The sequence below is a fragment of the Triticum aestivum genome, chromosome 2B, assembly GCF_018294505.1.
Source record: "Triticum aestivum cultivar Chinese Spring chromosome 2B, IWGSC CS RefSeq v2.1, whole genome shotgun sequence".
Classification (NCBI taxonomy): domain Eukaryota; kingdom Viridiplantae; phylum Streptophyta; class Magnoliopsida; order Poales; family Poaceae; genus Triticum; species Triticum aestivum.
Window position 1 is genome coordinate 652,884,349 of NC_057798.1, and position 7,812 is coordinate 652,892,160.

Consider the following 7,812-nt stretch of genomic DNA (forward strand, 5'->3'; position numbering starts at 1 on the left):
GAAATACCACAGTCGGACGTCGGGCGACATCACAGAAAGGGCTTGAAAAGAAATGCCACAGTCGGACGTCGGGGCGACATCACAGAAAGGGCTTGAAAAGAAATGCCATAGTCGGACGTCGGGGCGACATCACAGAAAGGGCTTTAAAAGAAAAGTAAAGTACAACAATGCCACAGTCGGACGTCTGAGCGACATCGCAGAAAGAGCTTTTAATCACAGGTAAATAATACTCGTAATAAACATTTAATTCATAATAATAAATGGGTTAGTCCATCCACAGGGATAATCATTTAACCAGAATTAGCACTCAAGCGAATTACCGGAGTCTCTACCATCAAAACTGATATTTGATTAGGATAAGATAATATCGATCTAGGACAGGGAATAGATGATTTGGAGGAATATAAGACTCTGCAGAGTTTGTACAAAATTATTCCCACATCCAACGGATTTCCGTAGTCACGAAGGACTAGTTCCGTTTACGGTATTTCGGAAGAAAACACAGCTAACCAGTACACATCCATCCTACCTCTCGATGCTAGGAATCACCCTACACATCGTCCAAGAAAAACTTTTGAGACGGGGAGATCACAATCTCGAATAGCATGGGATCAAATTTATATACGCGCGCTCTAAGGGGTGCCCCCCTCTCGGTCCCAACCGGAAACACCCATGCCCCCTGACCGGATGACTGGCTTTAATCCAGGGCCATGGAACCATCATCACGGCCTCTCCTTTTGGTGTGTACCAGAAAAGCGGTTTGCAACTTACTAAACCATATTCCTTGCGGAAAACATGTGGTAGTACAGGGAAGGAAATGAGAGGAACTGGACCGATACGGTTTGGCACTGAAGTCACATAGTCTGGCATAAGACTGGCATGCTACAACACTGCCATCTCACCATCCTCATGCCAGCTGTCAGGACCCCGACTCGATGTCACATCGATCTAGCCTGTAACACCTCATATCACTTTGCGGCCTCACGCACGGTATCCCACGGGTGTCGCCTTACCTTTGCCCGGGACCGTTTGCGCCTTTTGGCTCACGTATATGATAGTGTCGCTAGCATCCATATGATAAGGAGCCCGGGCTGACATGACTAGTCGTAAACCCAAAGTGGCACAGACTTACAGGGACAGGCATCCATGACCCAGCTTCGAACGTGTCGGTCATCAGCAAGTGGGTCCGGGCTGTAGCACTGGGCTAGCAGGACTCCGGTAAACCGGGCTGTAGCGGGCTAACAGGACTCCGGTACTCAATGCGTGACATTTCCCCGAAGGGACAGACACCGGAACAAAGAAGGACACATGCCGGCCAGCCTAAGTGTTCCAGAGCAGTAGCAAGCTACCATGGCTCAGCGGTAACACTAGGAGACATTTCCCGGTAAGAGACGCTACTAAAGATAAACAACTAGATAGTCAGATCCCACACATACCAAGCATTTCAATAACATACACACAGTATGCTCGATATGTGCAAATACAACATGGCATCACAACATGACTCTACGACACAAGTACTTTATTTAAGGCTCAGAGAGCCATACATAACATATACATAGGTACGGGTCACATGACCCAGCATTCAAGTCATACAGTCATACAAACATGCAGCGGAGGTAGCTTGTCTGAGTACAGACAACTAGTAAAATAAAAGAGGCTTCGAAAGCCTAGCTATACTACGTGGTCCTTCACAAGCTCAGGATCACCACCTGGGCCTTAGCCTACTCATTGATGTCAACGTCTACGAAGAACCCATCAGAAGGGGTTGCAGCGTCTTCTGTAAAAATGTAAATTAAAGCAACATGAGTACAAAGGTACTCAGCAAGACTTACATCAGATCCTACATACATGCACATTATCAAGAAGGGTTGGTGGAGTTATTGCAGCAAGCCAGCTTCGACTCTTGGCTAGACTATTCTACGAGACTCCAACTTGAAATGGTTTTGCGTACACGAGTCCACTACTCACCACTTCAATACACTACCGAGGATCCACCTCCGTCTTCCTACGGAAGAGCCATCCTCGGCACTCACACTTATCTTGAGGCTTTTAGTAGTTTCCATTTACTTGTATGTGAACTGTATAGGCAACCAAGCAGTCCTTTACCGCGGACGCGGCTATTCGAATAGATCATGATAACCCTGGAGGGGTGTACTTCCTCATACATGTTTCCACCACTTAGCGTCTGCACACGATATGTGCTCGGTAGACTTCAAGCGAAAGCCGACGTGGGTGTAGACCACGACCTACCTAAACACCTAAGTCTCCAATCCAGGTTTATCGCCTATCCAGGTTCCATCCGCAGGGAGTCCGGCCGAGGTTTCCCATACGGCCCCGAACGATGTGAACAGGGTTCCCGAGATACCTAACGGGTATTTGGTACACCGTGCCACGTACCTACCGCATCACAGCCCACCCCTACGGTCAGCGCTGTCCATGGCCTCCAGTAGGCTACAAACACCAGAAACTACTTGCAACTCCTGGACAGAGAACTAGGGTGAATAAGAAGTCGAGCGGGGTCATATTTCAGGGCCCAATGCATGGTAGTAGCTGTATCTTAAATCACATATACAGATCTCAGTGCTTAAGGTCGGCTTCAATGAAACAACCCACCATGTACTCCTACATGGCCTCTCATCGATACCTTTACCAAATCGTGTTCACCACACCACTCTCATTACCGACATAATCATTTCACTCTAGCCCATCACCCAGATGAACCAGACCTGACACGACTCTAAGCATAGCAGGCATAGCAAGGTAGGAACAACACATACATATGGCTCAATCAACTCCTACACATGCTAGTGGGTTTCATCTAGTTACTGTGGCAATGACAGGTCATGCAGAGGAAGTGGGTTCAACTACCATAGCACACAGCAGTTTGAAACGCGTTGTCTTAATGCAGCAAAAGAGAGCAGGAGCGAGAACATGGGATTGTATCGATATGATCAAATAGTTGGTTGCTTGCCTGATGGTTCGATGCACTGATACGGTTCTTCGTTAGGGTAATCACGGTACTCCTCGGAGGCAGAACCTGCCGCAAAGAACACCGACACACAACCATCACCAAACAATGTGCAACAATATGATGCATGCATGAAACATGGCAATATGAGTGTGTTGGGCTAATGCAACTATGACCAGAAGGGTTTGAACCAATTTGAACCAAAGATTCAAATTTCAAACTCATACATGGCCCTTTAAAGTGTTTTACCTTGTTCTGCATTAAACATCAAGTTAACTTGTTTCATCATGCATGAAAATAGTACAAATGGATAGGTTGGATTTTTCTGATCATTTTTCATATATAACTTGTCTGATTTGGAGTTACAGATTAAAAGTTATGAATTTTTGAAGTTTAAATTATATTATGGAATTTCCTATATTAGATTAAATCTAGAAAATCAATTACTGCATCAGCCTGACGTCAGTGTGACATCAGCAAGTCAACGGGACACGGTCCGGGTCAAACCTGACAGTGGGTCCCGCGTGTCAGTGTGATTAATTAAACTAAATTAATTTAAACTAATCCTAATTAGTTAACAGGGCTGGGCCCCACCTGTCATTGACTCAGGAGAGTCAACCAGGGCCCACCCGTGGTCAAACCCGGGTCGGCTGCACCGGCGTTTAGCCGCCGGCGAGCCCGACGCGGCGGCGGAAGTGGTTTTTGCCGTTCCGGCAACCAAACGAGCCGCGGAGGCCACCGGAGAGGAGCTGAGGACGAACCGCAGCTCTTGGTGGAGTCCGTTGGGGTCGGGGTGGCCGGAGTTGGCGCCGGCGACGACTTTGGCGGCCACCGGAGTTCGGCCGAAGTCGAACTTGACGCAAGAGGGGTCGGTGAGGTGCGGGGAGTAGCTAGTTAGGTGCTACGTGACGCGGTGAGCATGATGGACACCGTGGAGTGGCCGGAGGGTGACCGGGAGCACGTCGGCGACGAGCTCCGCGGCGGTGGGTGCGGTTGAGCTCCGGGAGGTCGCTACACGGCTCGGGAGCAAGAGAGGAAGGGAGGGGAAGATGGCTAAGCTCACGGGGAGTTCGACGAAGCCCTTGGTGCGGCCGGGGACGGACCGGAGCGACGACGGCGTTGAAGGGGATCTCCGGCGACGGCGGTTCGGTCGAGGTCGATGCGGTGGGCTCGGGCCTTGCGAGCGCTCGGGGCTCGGCTTGCTCAAAGGAGAGGAGGGTGGCGGAGCTCCTGGACACGGCGGCACGGCGTGGGGTTGACGGAGGGCGTGGCTACGGCGAGGGGGTGGCGGCGATGGCGTCGGCCATGGCGGGGGAGCGCGAGAGAGAGGGGTTGGGGCAGAATGGAGATGTCCTGCGGGTTCACGGCGCTGCATGGAGCTCATCCATCCAGCCCCGAGGCGAGGAGGTGGAGCAGGGCGGCAGCCAGCTGCGTGGCGCGCGCTGCGGTCGCCGTCGGGCACCTGCCTGCCTGCCTGGCCGGCAAGCAGCTCACTGGAGCGGCGCTGGGCTGGGTCGGCGGGTGGGCCGGGTGCTGGGCGCCAGGTAGGTCTTTCTATTTTTTTCTGTTTTCTGTTTTTTTAATACTTCTGCAACTTTGTTGAATTAATAAAAATACTTAGGCAACTCCTAAAATCACCAAACTACTCCTGGTCCATAGTTGGATTATTTCCAACATGAAACATTTTAGTTTGGAGATATTTGAGCATTTAAATATTTTATATAATTTTAAATGCCCAAATTCAAATATTTATGATTTAATTCAAAAACCCTGAGATGGCCTGGGAAAATGTGCATCACTTCTGGCAGAGGTTCTGAACCAAGACAAAAATGATGGGCATTTTAGAAGGGCATTTCAGGTTCATTGAAAAAGTTTTTAGTAAACCCTAGTTGGTTTCAGAGGGAGCTGGGGGTTCTGTCATCCCCATTTCAGGTTTCTGATGAAAGAATAAACATGATGCAACACTCTAATGCATGAACTAGCTAGGGTGTGACAACTCACCCCCACTCAAAAAAAATCTCTTCCCGAGATTTGGGTTCCTCCGGGAAGAAGGCGGGGTACTCGAGTCGAAGATGATCCTCCCTTTCCCAAGTTGCTTCATCCTCAGAATGGTGCGACCATTGAACTTTGAGAAACTTGATATTATGACGTCGAGTGGTACGCTCGGCCTGATCGAGGATACGAATGGGATACTCTCGATACGTGAGATTATCTTGGAGATCAAGCGTTTCGTGGTCCACTCCACGGATAGGATCCGAGAAGCAACGCCTGAGTTGAGAAACGTGGAAAACATCGTGGACTCTGGAGTGATGCGGAGGTAGTTCCAACTGGTAGGCAACTTCTCCTCGTTTAGCGAGAATACGAAAAGGTCCAATGTAACGGGGAGCCAATTTGCCTTTGATACCGAAGCGATGGGTTCCCTTCAGAGGAGTAACCCGAAGGTAAGCCTTCTCGTCAACCTCGAAAGTCATAGCATTATGTTTTTGGTCATATTGACTCTTTTGACGAGATTGGGCTGTTTTCAACTTTTCACGAACGATGCGAACTTGCTCTTCCGCTTCCTGAATCATATCCGGGCCAAAGAATTGTGTTTCCCCGGTTTCTGACCAGTTAAGGGGTGTTCGACACCGTCGTCCATAGAGAACTTCAAAAGGGGCTTTACCCAAGCTAGATTGATAGCTGTTGTTGTAAGCGAATTCGGCAAATGGAAGGCACTTCTCCCAATCCATTCCGAATGAGATAACAGAGGCTCGAAGCATGTCTTCTAGAATTTGGTTGACGCGTTCTACTTGACCACTCGACTGAGGGTGGAAAGCGGTGCTAAAAGAAAGGCGAGTTCCCATAGAATTTTGGAAACTTTCCCAAAATCGAGAGGTGAAAAGACTTCCTCGATCCGAGTTAATTTCCAAAGGAACACCATGGAGAGACACTATTCGGGAGATGTATAAATCTGCCAATTGACTAGAAGTTATACTCTCACGAACAGGTAAGAAATGGGCCACTTTGGAAAGACGATCGACAACGACGAAGATAGCATTATTCCCTCTCTTGGTCCTGGGAAAACTGGTAATGAAATCCATACCAATTTTATCCCATTTCCATTCAGGAATAGCTAAGGGTTGAAGGGTGCCAGCAGGCCGTTGATGCTCTGCTTTTACACGACGGCAGACGTCGCAGTTAGCAATATACTGAGCAATTTCTCTCTTCATCCTAGTCCACCAGAACCTCTGGCGTAGGTCCTGATACATCTTGGTACTACCGGGATGAATGGTGAGAGGAGATTCATGAGCCTCCTTAAGGATCAACTGCCGTAGATGCTGGTTTTTGGGAACCACTAAACGGTTCTCAAAGTACACAACACCATGATCATTTGTGGAAAAACAACTAGCACCTCCGCTAGCAATGTTCTCCTTGATTTTAGATATTCCCTTATCTCGCTTTTGGGCAGCGATGATTTGATCCGTAAGAGTAGGCTTCGCCACCAAGGTGGAAAGAAATCCTTGAGGAACAATGTGAAGGTTAAGCTTCCGAAATTCCTCATGGAGAAGCGGTTGACTTTGTTGTAACATCAGGTTGTTACAATAAGATTTACGACTTAGCGCATCAGCCATGACGTTGGCTTTCCCTGGGGTGTAAGTTATTCCTAAGTCGAAATCTGTGATCAACTCAACCCAACGTCTTTGCCTGAGATTCAAATCCGGTTGGGTGAAGATATACTTCAGACTTTGGTGATCAGTGAATATTTCGCAACGATTACCGAGGAGGTAATGTCGCCAGGTCTTAAGTGCATAGACTACGGCTGCAAGCTCTAGATCATGAGTAGGATAATTCTCCTCATGTGGGTGCAATTGCCATGAAGCGTAAGCAATTACGTGTCGATCTTGCATGAGAATGCAACCTAGTCCTTGTCGCGAGGCGTCGCAGTAGATAACAAAGTCCTTAGAGAAGTCTGGCGGTACCAGTACGGGAGCAGAAGTCAGGCGTCTTTTCAGTTCCTGAAAGCTGTGCTCACATTGTGGAGTCCATTCGAACTTTTTATCTTTCTTGAGGAGTTCGGTTAGAGGTTTAGCAACTTTGGAGAAGTTCTCGACAAAGCGACGGCAATAGCTCGCTAAGCCCAGAAAACTCCGAACTTGCTTGACCGATTCAGGTGGAGTCCAATTAAGGACGGCTTGAACTCGCTCAGGGTTAACAGCAATACCTTTACCAGATATTACATGACCCAGATAGGTCACTTCTGACAACCAAAATTCACATTTAGAGAATTTGGCATAAAGATGATGCTCTCGAAGTTTCTTCAACACTAGCCTTAGATGTTCGGCATGTTCTTCCTCGTTCTTGGAGTAGATGAGTATATCATCGAGGTAAACCACGACGAATTTATCCAGATACTCCATGAAGATTGAGTTCATTAACCGAGAAAAGGTGGTTGGGGCGTTGGTTAACCCGAAGGACATGACGGTGTACTCGTATTGGCCATAACGAGTAACAAAGGCCGTTTTAGGAATGTCCCCGTTCCTGATTTTGATTTGATGGTAGCCCAACCTCAAATCCATTTTGGAGAAGACTGAGGATCCAGCGAACTGATCATACAGGTCGTTGATCCTGGGGAGCGGATATTTGTTCTTGATTGTGACCAAATTGACAGGTCGATAATCTACAACCATCCGGTCCGTACCATCCTTCTTCTTGATGAAGAGGATGGGGCAAGCCCACGGAGATGAACTAGGTCGGATGAAACCCTTTTTCAAGGACTCATCGAGTTGTTTCTTAAGCTCGGCTAGTTCTAGTGGTGCCATCTTATAGGGTCTTCTAGCAATCGGGACGGTTCCTGGAATAAG